This window comes from Glycine soja, chromosome 3 (genome assembly GCF_004193775.1).
Source record: "Glycine soja cultivar W05 chromosome 3, ASM419377v2, whole genome shotgun sequence".
NCBI classification, from domain to species: domain Eukaryota; kingdom Viridiplantae; phylum Streptophyta; class Magnoliopsida; order Fabales; family Fabaceae; genus Glycine; species Glycine soja.
In genome coordinates, this window is record NC_041004.1 from 1,870,047 (window position 1) to 1,886,045 (window position 15,999).

The 15,999-nt window shown below is 33.1% G+C and overlaps 2 pseudogenes; both read right to left on the reverse strand.

The window, feature by feature from the left end:
* Positions 1-4,076: 4,076 nt before the first annotated feature.
* Positions 4,077-10,034, reverse strand: LOC114405815 (annotated as a pseudogene).
* A 2,494-nt stretch (positions 10,035-12,528) lies between these two features.
* LOC114405817 lies at positions 12,529-15,511 on the reverse strand (annotated as a pseudogene).
* Between the last annotated feature and the right edge of the window lie 488 nt (positions 15,512-15,999).

Below are 15,999 nucleotides of genomic sequence, written 5' to 3' on the forward strand. Positions count from 1 at the left end.
AAAAAAATTAATCCATTTGGTTATTAACATTAAATTTATCTATAATTATAATATTTTTCAAAATTTATTGTTAATTTAATTGATAATTTATTTATCTTCTTCCAATAAAGAATACATTTCATCAATTGTTTTATTTAATTTTTTCTACAAAATAATTCTATCTCAAAATCTTCTGTTAGATTAAATGTTCTTATAATTTAAGTTATATTTTGCAAAAAATTATATTAACATAAAATTGTATAGTACTCTATATATTTATATGGTTTTAAAATATATAAAATATTCTAGTCAGTGTATGAGCTTTATGCACCAGGTTGATCTAAAAGCTCAACATTGTCAAATCCATTGTTGTGCTTTATCACTTTTTTCTTTATGGGTGGATTTATATGAAATTTGTTAATCTACACACACATATTTTAATGGTGTAATTTCTAAGACACTCATACTAAAATATGTTAACAAATGTTTATGGGATTGACTAACTATACTACACATATTTTATTTTAGAGTGATTGTGTTAATAAATTATAATTAGATAACACATTCATATTAAAATAAATAAGTGTATACGTTAATAATTTCCTATATTTAACGACGTAGTATTTGATTTAAGTTATAATTACGTAATCTAATCCAAATTCTCTCTCGATATATATGTGGGTGTGTATTAGTTTATAACCACACATATTATTGAATATTTGACTAATCTGACTTGAATTAGATTATACCATGAGAAAATTCCCTCTCATTGTCATGATGTTATGATTGTTATCCTTTGTAAAAAAGAACTAAAGAGTTGTTAAAACTTTAAAGTCCTTGCTAGTTGACCATTTTGTCACCAAAGAGTTAGGAATAATAGAACACACTCTTACATGTTGTTACACTGAACCGTTTTAGTACGGTTCTGATCTGCAATTGCTACCAAAGGGCCAGAACACAAATGAATTTGGCGCCTAAACGTTTGATTGGCTAGAAGAGCTTAAAGCAAACAATACAAAATTTCTGTTTGTTGGGTCAATGACTTAAATTGCATGAATGCATTATGCATGTACAAGAATGGAGTATAACAAACAAATTTAAAACTACAGTATGGATATGACATGGACACATGGCAAAATATAAATTTTATTAACATTTTAATTTCAGTAAACAAAAGTATTTTTTTTTTTAAGAAAACACCTAAGATGAAAAAGAGTGAAAGAACATTTTGTTTCGTTTGGTAGCAAAGTAAACAATTCCTCAACAAATTTATGTTTTGCATGAAGTGATTTATTGAGTACGGGGTAGGTAATAATTTGTATTTGAGATACTAATATACATTTAAGAAGTTGACTTTTCTTAACTTATTTCATACACACAAATTTGAGGATTGAACCTTTAATCACATAGTTAAAGGGCATGATTATTTGCCAACCATCCTATACAATGTTGATAGGTATTCATACATAAGTATAGTCTAAGTACTCATATATAGTTATACCAACCATTTTCAGAATACCATGTAAGGCTAGTGGTTAACATATCACATGCAGACACCATAGTATCCTTTCACTCATAACTATAGTATGACCAGAAAGTTGATCTCCACTTAAGCACTGAGCATATAAGCTCAACTGTGATGTCTTTCTATAGCAAACATTGTCAGGGTGCAATAACGGTGGTGACAAGAGACCACATGAATGATCCTTTTATTAGTGGAACACACAGGAAAATATTTAGCTAACTCAAATTTTTGTGGCATGAGATGCCCACCCTTCTGACACAGACAGTCCTTGCAATTTTAGAAAGTTATTTTTCTAAACATTCAAGATAATGCAAACCTCTGCCACACGCTAAAGGTGTCACAACAAATCCTTCAGGAATATAGAGGCAATTATTCAATATCAAATGAGAACTCTTGCATTTGAAGATTGGTCTTGCAATTGGGTTGTTTCTCAAAAAATTAAACAAAATGGCCCATGTGGTAGCAGAGAATATGCTGGAAAATTTGCTGCCACTAGACGGGTCTAGTTATCTTCCTCATAAAGTTGCAATAGTTTAGAGTTGGAGCTTGGCTTGTTAACTTTGCTGTGTCTTTCTGTAGGCCATTTTTTATTTTGGTTTTTCTGGCAGTCATTTTACTGACCATAAATCTAAAGAAGCTAGTGTGGCCCAACTTAGTGGATGAACTTTGGGTCCATCCGGATGCTAATGGTACTAATTTCTATATAACATACAAGATTTAAGTTTAGTTGGATGATTAAAAAAAAAAATAAAGATGATTGGTTTGATCCCTCCTATTAACAAAAACTAATAATTAATATTTATTTATAAAAAAATATTTCTATAACCTTTAGTCCAATACTTTAAACTCTACAACATGAAGGAAAAAAATTGTGAAGTGAAAAATAGCTAACAAGATATTTTGCTTTATCTTGAATAATGTTATAAAGGAAAATTTTAACTATGTAACAAAATAACGAAATGCTTAACTGTTTTTTTTTTTTATATAGAAAAAATCTAATGCTTACATACCAAAAAAACTATAAAGAGATGGAAGAAAGGGCAGTGGATTTTTTTTTTCTTTTCTCTTACAACTTGTTCATAGTTTCATTTCACCTTTTGACTTTGAAATGCTGTTCTCAACCCAATTGCATTTATTTTATTGTGTTTTCAATTCAATTCATTCAAAGCTTTCAGCTCAATTGAATTTAATGAAATCTTCACTAATAGTAGCACCCTTCTAAAGGTAATAGAGTATTGAATAAAATATTAAACGAAGTCCAGACACAAAACAAAATGGAACCTCAAACAGACCAAAGAGTTAACACACTCCAATCCCAATTAGATTGAACTGCTGGGATTTTAGTTATTTTTGTTTTCACAATTAAAAATTCATATGATAGTAAATTAGTAGGAAGGGGTCAGAGAAGTCAAAGCAAAACCATGTTTGTATCTAAATGAAGATTGAAAGTTAGACAACATTGTATTGCAAGAGGATGGACTTAGAGTATCTTTCACGATGCAAGATTAATGCGTTGCTTAACTTAATTTTTTGTAACTTTTTTGTGAGCATCATTTTCTTACAGTATATATATAATTTTAGCAACCTTTTTTCCATTAATGTAACGTTGTTGCCTCTTACCTTTTTTTGGTGGCATGTGTTATATCAACTCCTACTTTGATAATAAAAGTTCAACATATAAACAACTAGTGAGACTCAAAAGTGCAACTTCCTTCTTCAATGTAAGGAACGGTTCCTTAAATGAGGAATCTGTCCTTATTAAGAACCCGTCATTAGCTTTCTTTAATGATATTTTGCGAGAAGATGTGTATGTTCAATAAGAAAAAGTGCTTGAGCAATAAAGTTGCTCTCAAATCTTAATAATATATGCCAATGTCACATTCATAAGGATAAGTAGGCATTAATACGCCACGCCACATGTTATTATTAATTTGGTGGTAAGATAACAAAAGGGCTTCCTTATTATTAGGTGGAGCGAAATATCAATCAATCAAAGAAATTTAGGTAGAAAATTTACCTCTTTCATTTGAGTGTCTCTAATCAAGTCTCTCACTTTATCCCTTTCAAACAGAAACATTGATGTTAGTTATTAGAAACTAAGTGGAATTCATATTATAGTTTTGCGAAATTATGCAATTGATCAAGAAAAAGGTAAATGAATTAAATAATGTAAAAACATCTGTTCAGAGAGAAAAAAAAAAGTGTTAAGAGATAAATAAAATAACAGATCCACATATAAGTGCTGAAATCAGAAAATGGAACACAATCCAGATCATGATTTGATTTCATACCAAACTTAGTAGCTCTTTAAATTACAACTTTGCATAACATGGTGTTCCCGGTCGTAATGTAGCCTGATAGACCAGGAGTGAGTGATAATGTGTAGCAATTGTATTTTTTTTTCTTTTGACAGAGTAGCAACTGGTTTTGTATGTATACAAGAAAGGAAAAAAGAATGAAAAAGCTTTTATTAATGTACACAGGACTTAGTGTTTCTTCAACTATATATATTGCCTTTCAAAATTGTTTGTAATTTACATTCATTCATCCTATTCCTATCCTAATGGCCAGCAATGTGAATGTAAAAGAAACAATCAAATGGTTAGATTCTCCTGAATGGCAATGAATGATCCTACTATCTTTCCTCCCACATCCGGGAACTCTTCATGGCCTGGAAGGGATCTTACCTTATCCTTTTGATCGACTTCGACACCAGTTCAGCTCACCCATTATTCTAACCCTTCTAATGTTGGGGAGATTCGAGGGGTACACCTATGGGTCTTCTGCTCACTTATATGGTGTTCAACCTTTCCACTTCTATCCGATGTGAGACTTCACCTCACACTTGTAACCCAACACATGCATTCAAGGCTCTGTGGTTGTAAGAAGCACTCTTGAATAGTACCGCATGGTATAGGAAAGGAAATGCATTAATATTACTAAAATGTAAAAATAACAGTGCAAAACACTATTGTAGCTATTCACAACCCATATTCTTTCACTATACCAAAAACATATTAGTAAACCAGAAGCTAATTAAATTAAGAAATTTTAGACTTTAGTTCCTTCAAAGTTACATTGACAAATGAATATTGGTATTGGTATTCGAGGGAATGAGAGAACTAGAGAAACCAAAATAAAGCCAAAGTTGGTGGTTTTGTGGCCTGATGATCATAAAGGCTAGGTTGGCTGGTTGCTTGGATTTAACTCCTCTAAAGGTGAAACATGCATTTTAGAAGCCAGAGTGTGGAATTTTAATTTGTTATACATGTAATTTATCTAAACTTCAACTATTCATTTTTGAATCAACTGTTGTCATAAAGGCTTAAAGTAAACGTGAGAAGCCATGAGTACTACTAACTTAAAATATGCTTACCTGCCCACGAGGATAATACTGCCTTCTTGCCCAGGTATGATGAGGTTGGTAGGCACCCATTGCAATCTCGGTGTCTCTTGTTCCTTCGATAGAGCGCTGGTTGATGTTTGCAGACCCCAATATGACATATTCATCATCAACTATCATGCCTTTTGAACGAACATAAATCATGAAACGTGGATTGGTTCTACTAAATGCCTGGATAAAGAGCACCAGCACACAAGTTTACAATTGCATTCATAAAGGGAGATTGCATGCCACAAAACAGACGATTAAGATGCTTATAATGACTGCTAGAATATTTGTTTTACTTGTAAAACACACATTTCACAAATTAAGAAGAAAATTAAGACATTTGGATAGAGAATATAAACTGCTTTTCGCCGTTTACACAACAAAACAACAGTTTATAACAAGCAATTTGGAAGCAACTCTTTTTTTATTCATGGGTTCCAGATATCTATAACTTTGTAAGAACACACTGTTTCATGGCACTATGCAAGCAGAAAAATGAAACTGAAAAGGGAATGGAGAGAATAGAATTCATATCTGTGGACTATTTGCTGGCGGAGGAGTTCCAGACACAGTGATATTCTCATACATATCTATGGCCTCCCTATTGCCAAGACAGAAAAAGATCAAATAGTCTTGTGGAGAGAATGCTGCTTCGAGGCCAACTTCAACCAAAGCCTTGTAAATTGTCTCATACATCATTTGCATTGTTTTATGCTGAATTTTTTTAAGATAAAATTCATAGTAAGAAGTATGAAACTATAAAATAGAAAATTATACTTGCATTTTTTTGGAAACAATATTACATCTTTGACTAAAATGGTCAGAGAAGTGAGGAAGACACGATACTTTTAGTGTATATTCTGGGGCCAGAATTCAGATAACTATAACCCACTCATAAGTTGTTCCAGCTTCACACAAGTTTAAGTAATTTCTTATATTCTGATGAGTAGACAAATCAACAGGTCAACTGGGCATTCAAAATCTCAATTTATTAGCAGGAATTCAAGTAGCATAATATGAAAGAAAGTTGGCCTTTATCTTGTGAGTTGTAGCATACCTGCCAAAATAGAATTCTTTGAGTGGCAGCACCAGTTGGAACACCCTCTGGCGCCACATTGGAATGACAATGTACACTGCAAATCTCTCGTTTGCCCTTATCTTTGCAGCAATCTTCAGTGCAATTTCCATAGGAATTAAATTATTAGCACCTGCAAAAACATGCAATTTTAACATTGAAAGGAGATATTTTAGCATTGGATGCTTTATCCATACAAAAGCTGATATACCGGGATATTGGGATAATCTATTTATGTTCTACAAAATCTTCAGCACACTAAAAGAAGGAATTCTTGAAGCAAAAAGCAACATGTGTTCAGAAAGAGGAGTTCCATACCAAGGTCTTTATGCTGACTCCAATTATATGAAGACCCAATGAAATATTGATTCTCTATATAAATGTAATGTTGTGCAACACGAATGGCCTTTACATATGCTGTATGTATGCTCATGTCAATCAGCACATTCTTCCCACATACAAGATTCTGCAAAAACACATTAATGTTTAAATATCCCATCATCACACCTAAGATGGTTCAAGTATGATGAATTGAAATCTAGCATGTGTACGAAAACTTAGAAACATAAAAATCTTTCACTCACCATGCTAGATGCATTTTTTGGCTCCTTTGGAAACCCCTTGACAGAATTTGAATCAATTGAACGGAATATCTGTATCCCAAAGCATGTATATTTAATGGTTACCTTTAACTATTGTAAATGAGAAAATAAATTGCTTCTAGAAATTCTAAATATCTATTCAGTACTAATTGAATAAATACCTGAACATGCCATGACTCAGGATTATCATCACCGACGCTAGGAGCATTAGATGCACTAATAGTACCTCGGATTCTGTCGAGCTTAAGCAATGCATCATCGTATGAACTCCTCAACTTTTGAATCCCTTTTGGTTTTGCGGCTCTTAACCAGCGCTCCTCAAAGTTTTTCAAAATATCGTAAGCTGCTGGACCATCAATTTTAGAATGCAAGTCATGCCATGGCTCCCGTGGACAACCACCGGTATTACCCTGTCATCATCAGAATAAATTGTTCTTCTTGCTTTGAACTTTGTTTTAAAATTGAAACTTATTGGTTCCTAGCTACATAATTCCATTGTACTTAAGTTGCAACATTCTAAAGCTAAATAGGATATTATCTCTGTCCTAAATTAGCAGGAGAATTCTAGTTGTGCAACAAATATGAAATAAATTTACACATTCAAATGCCAGCTAGGTAGCACCAAGCCACCAACACCTTACATAATAGGTTATACATATCACTGGCAATGCTAGTTTTACTGTTCAAAGTGTGTTGAACTGATCAAGGCATGCATTTCAAAATAATCTCTTTAATCTTCCCTGTACAAGAATACAGAAATATTTCTTTGTTGTAATTTGGTTTCTTCTAGAACTACTAAAAATTGAAGTTATATACCTTTGTTGTTTGTGGCTTTATTCTACACACACTAACTTTTGTTCATTCATTTCTTATCAAATGATTGAATAGTGATCATGCAACCAAACAGTAATATATATTACCGTGAAAGTAGGGTTGTGATAGTCATCCTTATGCAGTGTCTGAAGTGTCCTAAACATAGGAAGGTGGGGAGTATCATATCTCCCATCACACAAATCAAGTCCGCCAACAAATGCTACTATTTTTCTTTTGTTATTTCCAGCATCAGCATCCACAATTACAGTTTTCTGATGATGTGTATATATTGTTCCAGAGCTGAAATTGTAGAACTATGCAAAAACATATTTAGAGATTCAATGTAATCATGTAAATATAATAAAAGCTACTAAAACTGAACCTTGTCATAAATTCTGACATTTATGAGAGAAAAAAAGAAGGCAAACTACCAAATGGGATCACCCTATCAGTAGTAATATGTGCATCATAAAGTATACCGAACTGGGAAAAGGAGAACATCTTTTAAATTCTTATAATGCAATGAATCAAGAGAGGCAATAAATAAAAATATTTCAATGAGTAGAATCATTGTCAAACCAAACCTGTTGTTTGACCCAGCTATTTCGTTTTCCAGCAATGCGAGGACAAAGCAGCACCTGCATAGAAGAGTGCTTGAAAAATCGTCTAGTTTCCTCATCACGAGTTGCCATCACACCATCCTTCAAAAGAAATAGAATGACATAGTTATGATAACAACACACAGCAAAAATGTCCACGTGCAGACAATTGCCACTCAAGCCCTACAGTGTGTTTGGATATCCATGGGTAGAGCTCAAATTGACATTCAAGTTAATCCAACACATTCCTAATCCTTCCCAAAAAAGAATAAATTACCAAACACACAACTAATCCTTCCCAAAACAGAAATGCAGTAATACTAATAGGTAAAATAAAATATAAAAAAAAAATTGATTTACTAACCACTTTGTAACCTAGAATGTTTCTTGATGTAGGGTCGTCCCAAACAAGGAGAAGCACTCTTACTCCCTCCTCTGATGATTTAGACCTCAGAATCCCTGAGCTCCATTTATGGCGTCAAAGATATGAAGCCAACACTGTCCATGAGCACAATACATACCATTTTCAAGCACAACATTAGGGAGGCAACCATTTGGAACATGAGCATCTTGATATAGAGTAACCGTTCCACCTTTACTCAACGGAAAAATACATGTGCCCAATGTAGTCAACTCCTTGATGATACATGGTAAGTTTCTCCATTGGAATATACTGAATGGATACTGTCAAAACAGCACCTGGCTTACAAGGCTTACCATTGCTGTTCAGGATAGGGTAGGTCCCATGTAGCTTCTTCCCCGAGTATATTTGTTCCACAGGAATTGCCACAACGCCAATGAGCTGTGAACCCACCACATCACTGTCCTTGACAACAAAATGAACTTCAGCTGCATGATGTGCAACAGGAACATTATAGAAATGTTGCTACCACACAGGATTCTCACTATTGCTAATCACAAAAGTCCTACCAATTACAGCATTCGACACAGAAATCGTCACGTAAGGATCGCTAGTAATCTTCCGGCTCATCGTTTCTTCAATTTTGTTGCTCACAACATTACCGGGCAACCTACCGAACATGTCTTCCAACGTCTTGTGGAACATGTCCATGTTAGGAAGGTTTGTGGCTCCATGAACCCAAATATCTAAATTCCCATGGAGGAGCATAACTCTCAGAGACCCTTTGAGCTGAGCCGGCACAATCTGCAAACTCTGACTATGCACTGAGTCATCAGAATTATCTGAAACTCTAGAAGGATCCTCCTGGTCCAAACTTGAGGAGGAGTTGCTAGAATAACTATAAAACTCATCTCTCCTATCAGGATATAGAATTGGAGGGGAATATGTCAAGGGAGGTGCACTTGGGAGGAAGGTCAAGGGGAATGTGTCAAGCTAACATTGTTCATGCGATCATCCAAAGTAGGGTAAGCAGAAGAAGAGTGAGGAAGGTCATAACTATCACTAGGGTAAAGATAAGTGTGGGGTGGTTGAGGCATAGGATAGTCAAAGGAGCCATGTGATGAGGTAGATGGAGGAGGAGGGTATGAGGAATAGTCTATGTGGCTAGAATAAGGAGATGAGGAGTGTGGTGGTGGAGGAGGTGGGGGGTATGAGTAGTTAAAGTTGTTAGTATAAGGAGGGTTTGGTGGATATGGATATGGATATGGTGGTTGTGCATATAGATCATGAGGAGGGTTTGGATACCCATATGGATGTTGTAAAGAACCATAATTGTCCATTGATCAAAACAACAACAATAACAACTCAGAATTGAATTGAATTATTTATCAGTTGAACTTCAAGGTTTGATCTTTCATGCAAAAGGGTCACACCCCAGATGGAATTAACACAAAGGATATTGATTGCACACGGCAGAATGAAACATAGATAGAGAAAAAAAAATTGTGCTGAATTGAAACTAATCGCGTGAAAATTTGATGGAAAACTTTTGAGATTGATGATGGTAATACCAATACACGGAAAGAAGGAACTTATGTGAAAGAGAAGATTTTTGTGAGAGGTGAGAGAGGGAAAAGGTTTATGATTTGGAAGGTTCAACGAAAAAGGTGAAGATGCATTGCAATTTGCGTTGCAGCGCATGAGATGCATTACAATGCAAGTTTAGGACTGGACTACAGGTTACAGGTTAATTAGTGGAGACTAAAATTATCTTATTATACAATTAATCAATTATCAATTATAAAAGAAGGTTTTATTAAATAGATAGATGTTATGGGACATCATCATATTTATTATTTTTCTGTCTAAATTTATTGATTTTATTTTTTAATTTTTAATTCATAAAAATATTATTATTGTAATACTTTGACAAATTACATTAGAAAGAGAAAGATTCATAGAATGTAAAGTTGTGACTTAATAAATTAATTTTTGATACGACTTATACCAACCAATAAATGTATTTATTTTTTGTAACACATCACTTAAGAACTTAAATAATTGAACATGTTTGACTTAACAACTATAAGATGAACAATCTTCTAAATTTTTTTTCAAAAAATATGTCGGTGAAAATTTTAAAAACAGGTGAAACTTAATCATTGTCGTTGAGGTCTAAAAAAGAATTATAAGAAATCGTCAATTAGAGATGTTACAATTATTATATTTAAGTGTAGTAATTAAGATGATTATAACAACCATATATTCTGATAAAATTAATCAATTAAATCGTTAAACCTTAAATTGATTTTCATTTTCTATAATATGGTAAAATTTTATGGAAAGATTTTTATAATTATGGAATTTTGTTTACCATTATCAAGCAACAAGGCAAAAAATTCAATTGGATTCTTCTTAGACGTGTTTTATTCCAAGTTTAGGACTGGACACGGCAGGTTAATTAGTTGAGACTAAAATGTATCTTATTATACAATCAATCAATTATCAATTATAAAAGAAGGTTTTATCAAATAGATAGATGTTATGGCAAATCACCATATTCATTGTTTTTATGTGTAAAATTTTTGAGTTTATTTTTTAATTTTTAATTCATAAAAATATATTATTATATTTAATTATAGTAATTAAGATGATTATAACAACTCTGATAAAATTAATCAATTAAATCTTTAAACCTTAAATTGATTTTCATTTTCTATAATATGGTAAGATTTTATGGAAATATTTTTATGATTATGAAATTTTTTATTTATTATCACAATTTTATAATTATTTATCACAAATATTCATTTTATAATGAATCATCGTAAATAATTTTATTCATCTTAACCAGAACTCTCGAGTTTAAAGTTAGGATTATCTTTAGTAAAAATTATGTATGATCTAAATAAAAATATAATCATTATAATTATAATAACATTTTTTTTTATAATTTATGTGTGTTTACGATATATTATCAATTAGTATTTAATGTAACTGTTCTATTAGTATTTAATTCTTTTGATATTTAATATAATAGAATTATAAACATATAAAACAACATTTTTAAAGTTGGTTGTTTAATGAGTTGATTACTTTTAGACACTGTTACTTAACTTTTTTTATCATTAAAGATGATCTATATATAATATTAAGTTAATTAAAATTAAGTTTTAGTTGTTTATATAAGTAACAATTACTTATGAGTAAAAAAATATTTTCTTACCATTTTAGGATCATTTAAGGAAATAATTTAAGAGTTTCTTAAAATTATATCATTAAAGCAAACTATATATTAGTTGTTTAATTATGACGTGACATTGTAGAAATCAATTAACATAAAATAAAGAACTCAAAAGTAAGTTATTTAAATTTTACCAATTAGAGATCCTCTTAATATACTTAATAGAATAATGTGTGCTTTCAATTATTATATTTCTTTAAATGTCAAATAATACTATTACCTTAATAAATACTTTAAGCAAATACTCTTTCTATAAATATTAATGAGAAATGCTAATAGTATTCTTTTTAATACTTTCACTCAAAGACTTTTTATAATTTGTTAAAATTGATTGGAAATTACCATTTTTGATAGGTTTTATTTCCCATTTAATATTAAATGAGAAATAAAACCTATGAAAATGAATGATTTCTAATAAATTCTAATCAATCATAAAAAAAAATTTAAGGGGAACTTTCGACATTGTCATTAATATTCTCAATACATCATTGTTATTTGTAAACTTTCTCTTATTTGTGTTATTTAATTTCAATGGAGGGATAAATAGAAGAAAGAAACACTAGTCTCATGATTTTTGTTTTATTTTTTTAAAAAGGTAATTTCTTATATTTTTCAATGTCTTATTTGAATGTTTTTTATACATATTTTACAAAGTTATTAGAGACCAACAATTTTTTTTATTAGAGAAAAAAACAAAATTCTGTCATTTTTCGGAAACCAAAAACAAAATAATCATATTATATAACTTATATAATACTTATTTGTAAAAAAAAAAAAACTTATATAATACTTACTAATTTGATAACCACTGTTTTTAATTCGGCAATATTTTTTCCTTTTTTTTATGAAGTACCTTTTCTTCCTATTTTTATCTCATAAAGAATCTTTTTTATTAGGCAAAACAAGTTTTATATGATATTGTTTAATTATGACTATGAGTAATAATTGCACAACAAAGTGCGTTCTTTTATTCAATGAAGTTTAAAGATGGTTACAAGGTTACAACAATAGTGTGATGGATCATCATTCATCAAATAAAGTTCCCCTGCTAGTTAAGAGCTTAAAAAATAGTTTTATGCTTCTCTCAAGTCTCAAATGCTACTACCGTTACAAAGACCTTTCCTGTTATTGCCATGTTACTGCTATAGGACTTCTAACATGATATTTACCTGATACCCAAGTAAGTGACCCAAATGATGAACTGCCAGCAACTGCTGTTCTTCCATATGAAACAAAAGAAACTTTATAACTCAATTTGTCACCAATTTTTCTGAAACTAATATTCCTTGGTTCAACAATGACAGATACTCCCTTTGGTTCTTCCACTTTCACTGCATAAGAACTTGAGGGGTTCCCTACATTTGTGACTACCCTCTTGTATGTCACACTAGCATTTCTAGTACTTGTGTCAAATAGCACAGCAAATGAAGGGTAGTTCAAGCCACCAGCATGAAGAGCTGATTTTTTGGCACATTTAAAATTACCTTTTGACAGTATAGCAATCTGAGAGGATGTGTATTTCAAACTGCACAAGTAGTTTAAGTAATCTTTGGTGGTGATATCATAGACCAACCCTGGATCAGAAGCTCTTTCAGGGTTAACATGGCCTGAACCAAATGCAAAAGGGTCAGCAAATGCCGAATTATTTGAACCGTTGTCGGAAATCGGAGCACCTTTGTTGTTTGATGTGGAAGCAGTAGTCATGAGAGCAGATTTGATAGCCGCAGGTGACCAATCCTTGTGCACAGATTTAATGAGTGCAGCTATGCCACTAACATGAGGACAAGACATTGAGGTACCTGAGACTGTTAAATAGTACACTTCTTTTGTCACTCTTGAGCATGCTTGGACTAGTTGTGGGAGGCCAAGCAGCCAAGATGTTCACACCAGGTGCAGTTACATCTGGCTTGATCACATCAGGGCCCACAGAACTTGGTCCTCTAGAAGAAAATGCTGCCATAACTGGTGCAGTGTCTCCATATGTTGTCCCCAGGAAGGAAATTGAAGCTGTTGGTGCTTTTGCTGAGTGAAAAATATAGCTTCTGATTGTTTTACTTGCTGAGGAACCTAAGGATGTGGCTGGGAAAACATGAGGGTCAGCAAAAAGCTCTTCTCCTTGGTTTTCTGAGTTGAGTAGTATCATTCCTGCCCCACCTGCCATCTTCACTTCCTCTCCCTTTCCAGTTCTACTATTTATTCCTCGTTCGCAGGCCACTATTTTTCCTTTCACAAGCTTTGGATCAAGTGAACCTTTGGTGCAATACTGTGCTGTCCTTTGTGCTCTTGAGGAGTTTCTATAAACTAGAGGCAATTGGCTTGTTTTCTTGCCCTTGTATAATGATGACCCTTTGAAAACCTTTCCATTCCCAAGCTTCACTTGTGTTGGAAAGCTTCTGTCTGTGTAGCTAGCAGCAACAGTCATGATCCATGGAGCAACATTTCCAGCAGTTGAACTAGAGGGGCCTGAATTGCCTGCTGAGCAAGAAACAAAAACTCCTTTTTGCGTTGCTCCGAACGAGGCTATGGCGATGCTGTCATTGTAATAAGGTTTTGCAATGCCACCTAATGAGAGTGACAACACATCAACACCATCAGCAACAGCTTGATCGATAGCAGCCAATATGTCAGAGTTAGCACAGCCTAATCGCCAGCATACTTTGTAAGCAGCTATTCTTGAGGTGTACCTCATTCCACTGGCTGAACCGCCTGCCAGGCCAAAAAAGCTTGCATTGCTCACCATGTTACCAGCTGCAGTTGAGGCTGTGTGTGTTCCATGTCCTTGCGCATCTCTCGCGGAACGATAGTCCAATGTTTCATTGATTCTACCAGCAGATTTTTCATACCCTTGGAGAAAAACTCTTGCACCAACAAGCTTCTTGTTACAACATGAGGAAGAGAAGTTGGTGCCTACTTCACAGGCACCTTTCCAACGAGAGGGTACTTTGGACAAACCTGTGTCTTGGAAACTGATGTGTTCAGGCCATATTCCTGTATCAAGGACTCCGATGATCACATCTGAGGCCAAGTTAGAAGCACTCCAAAGTCCTTTTCCATTCTGTAGGCCAAGAAAATGGGGGCTGTATGTTGTGTGAAGGGTTAATAGTTCATCTGGTATGGCTGAAAGGAAACCATCTATTTGGTTCAAGTACTCAAGCTGTTTATTTGAAAGTTGAGCAGCAAAACCAAACATGCTGGTTTCATAAACATAAAGAAGCTGAGGGGCCTCTTCTTCTTCTGATGATGATGAAGCTTCAGAGATGAAATCAATGACTGATTTGAACCAAGGTTTTGTCTTGTCTTGGGAATGAACTGTGGCTTTGATCTTGGTCTTGTCCATGTGTATTATGTATGTCTGCTTGTTCATGACAGCTACTGAATTTGTCACCATATAGGCCAGGAGGAATAGGAGTGTCCTGAAGATCATGATGCCTACAGAGAAGTCACAAATAGGACAAAAAATTAAATAAGTAAACACTTCATATGATATTTGATCTAAAAATATAAAAATAGTATACCATTTAAACAAAATTGCATGCACTCTTTTTTTCCTTAATACATTTTGTTTGTTTAGTTTTAACAGAGACATGATTCTTGGCTATCTCTAATATTTCTTTATGACATTATTTTGTATTCTAGAAACATGTATAACTTAAAAGGCAAATTTTCACGGAGTAAATAATACTATGCAAGGAACATTGTAAATAATACTAATATGCAAGTAAATGGTACCTAGCAAAATCGTTTACTCCAAGACTAGTTAGTGGCTACGAATAAAAAGTGACATAGAGAATGGAGGTAGAGAGGTCCAAACCTATGCTGGATTTAACACAAGAACACTAGAGAAAAAAAATATGGTGGATGAAGGATGCCAATAACTGCTAAGATTGACTCTTTAAAAAGAACATGAAGAAGCTAAGCCTGAAAAAGTTAAAGGCATTAATTTTCTGTGTGCTCATTGAAGTTCAGCAATGGCAATGACTCTACCTTTTTGTATTCTTATCTTCTACTTTACGACTGCACGTTTTATATTAGATGATAACAAGTCATTATATACTTATTGTGATGGGTAACAGGCCCAATCATGTGTCATTGTATATTAAAAATGGTACAAATATCTTTCTCCATTCTGTACCAAGTTATATCACTGACCCCGATATATAGTTGTTTCTAATTTTAATTTTAGCATTCTTTTATCCTCTCATGAGAGCCTTTTTAATTCCAAATTCACATTTATAATTATAACATCATTTTTTAATTATAGAGTATTGAGGTATCCTTAGAGACAGTTATAACAATGTTCATGTGGGCCAAAAGCTACAACACATAGTAAAGGCACATCTTATTTTACTCAAGTCAATTAATAAGCACTGTAATTGGAAATGACTCTACCCCACCAGGTTCTTGCCATGG